The sequence below is a fragment of the Octodon degus genome, unplaced genomic scaffold, assembly GCF_000260255.1.
Source record: "Octodon degus isolate 3935 unplaced genomic scaffold, OctDeg1.0 scaffold00189, whole genome shotgun sequence".
Taxonomy (NCBI): Eukaryota; Metazoa; Chordata; class Mammalia; order Rodentia; family Octodontidae; genus Octodon; species Octodon degus.
The window spans coordinates 2,816,628-2,818,869 of record NW_004524765.1 but is presented as its reverse complement, the minus strand read 5'-3'; positions in this window follow the sequence as shown (position 1 = coordinate 2,818,869).

Genomic DNA, 2,242 nt, shown 5'->3' with positions numbered 1-2,242 from the left:
ATCTCTCTTATAGTCTCAGAAATCCAGGGAAAACAATAGGAGGTAAGTACAATTTTCCTTTGATGATCATACACCATTTCTGTCTTTGACATGTACTCATCTGTTCAGTAAACTTCATATCAGAAATCTGGTTTTCCTCCTCTTCTTCTGAGATGCCTCCTTCCCTTCATCTCTGACCACCTCCTCCCAGCCATTCTCATTGCCCTGTGCAGCCCAGCTGAAAAGTTCCCCTCTCACCAGGTACCAGTGCTGGGTTCCTCGTGTGCTCTTAAGGTCAGAGGATACCTTCTGCTTTTCTTCTCTTCAGCCTACCAGTGCTGCTTGTGCCAGGCAGTACGGAGTGTTCTGAGCCCCACGAAAGAGAATCCTGTTTCTTAGCAGATGTGAACTTTCCCTGAAATAAAAATGAGAATGTAGGTCTTTAAATCTCATCTCTTTCTGTGTCTTTTCATGACAGAGTCTTGCTATGCTGTTCAGGCTGGCCTTGAGCTCACTTTGTAGCTCAGGTTTGTTTTGAACACAAAATGATCCTCTTTCCTCAGTCTCTCAAGTGCTGGGATTACAAGAGTATGCTACCACACTTGGCTCTTTAAATCACCTCTTTTTTTTTATTTTTATTTTTTTGTGAGAGAGAGAGAGAGAGAGAGAGAGAGAGAGAGAGAGAGAGAGTGTGTGTGTGTGGTGTGTGTGTGTGGCCAGCTCAGCCCACCAGGGGGCGGGGCTGGCTGGCATGTGGTGCTGGGGGATTGAACCGCGGTCCCTGATGCTTTGCCAAGCTTGTTCCAAGTAGGTGCCTTAGACCACTGAGCCATCTCTCCAGCCCCTAAATCACCTCTTTAATCTTTATAATCTTATCATCAGTACTTGGGAGCTGAGGCAGGAGACTGCCACAAGCTCAAGGCCCTCCTGAGCTACATAGCAAGACCCTGCCCCCAAAACAAAGCAAACAACAATGCAAAACAAAAACCTCATAACATTATGGGTACTTTTAAAGAAAGTACTCTTCTCTATATAGCAAATTTTTTTTTTCCAAATCAAACAACTTTTATTTTATGGCTGAGGTAAACTTTTCAATTTTTTAAAATCTCTGACAGGAAAAAAAGAGATCATTTTAGGAGTTTTGCAATAGCTGGATTATTAGAATTGAATGCTTCTCTCAAAATAATTTAAACCCTTGGCCTGACATACTGAATAACCTACAGACAACCCTTAACACTGGCTGAGGTAAGCCAGTTTTAAACCTGGATCTCTTTCTTTGCCAGTCAACTTTTTACTATCTTTTACTTGCAAATATATAAATTACCCTAGTAACCTGATACTCTTAGATTAGTTTATTAATATAAATTTATTTGAGATGAACATTTTAGCTCTGCTTGATTAGATGCAACAGGCACACATGCTTTAGCTGAGAAATTCCATTTTCTGGTTCTATGTAAAGCAACATCTAAAGCAGCAGAGAAGGGAAACGGTTATATTTCAAAAATAGCTAAGCCAGACTGTTTCCTGGGATACTTCATTTACTTTTCATCTTCAGATGCTGCTAGCTGTTTTTGGTAGGGCTAGACATTAATACTGACCAGTTTAGCTTTCCTGACTGTTTAACAAACTATCCCACAATGAAGCTGCATTCATACTGCAGACATTGTGGTGACCCTTTAAGATACACATTTGCTAAAATATATGCTCAAAGTAAAAAGATCCAAATTCACAAGAGTATGAAATATTTATTAAAAAATCATGCATCAGACTGTACAGTCTAGAAATAAGATTCAAATTCAGTAACAAAGGTTAAGAGCAATGCTTGCTCTAATATTTAAGAAAGACCTTAGATTCCCAGAAGCTCCTGGACCTCAATTATCCTTTTCGGTTTGTAGAGAAGCAGTGGCCAGGGCAACTGCTGTGACTGGCTGGGCAATTCCGTGCAGCTCCATCTTTGCAAGTTTCTTCTGCTCACATTCTGTGACCAATTGGTTCAGTTCTGCAGCACTGTATCCAATAAGAGTTTTCAAGTCACAGACAAAATTGTACACAAATCTCTTGCCTTGAACTTTACAAATCATGTCCCCATCATAATAATACCTTAATGCATGACTGAGCTTCTCATAGTTCATTGTAGGCTTATTTTTGTGTTGTCCCCATTTTTGTGCAACCAGTTCAGGCTGATTTAGCTTAAACTCGCCTTCATCACCAACCCAAGAAATACAGTCTCGAGCATCCTTGTCAGTAAGAAGTTCTAACAAAA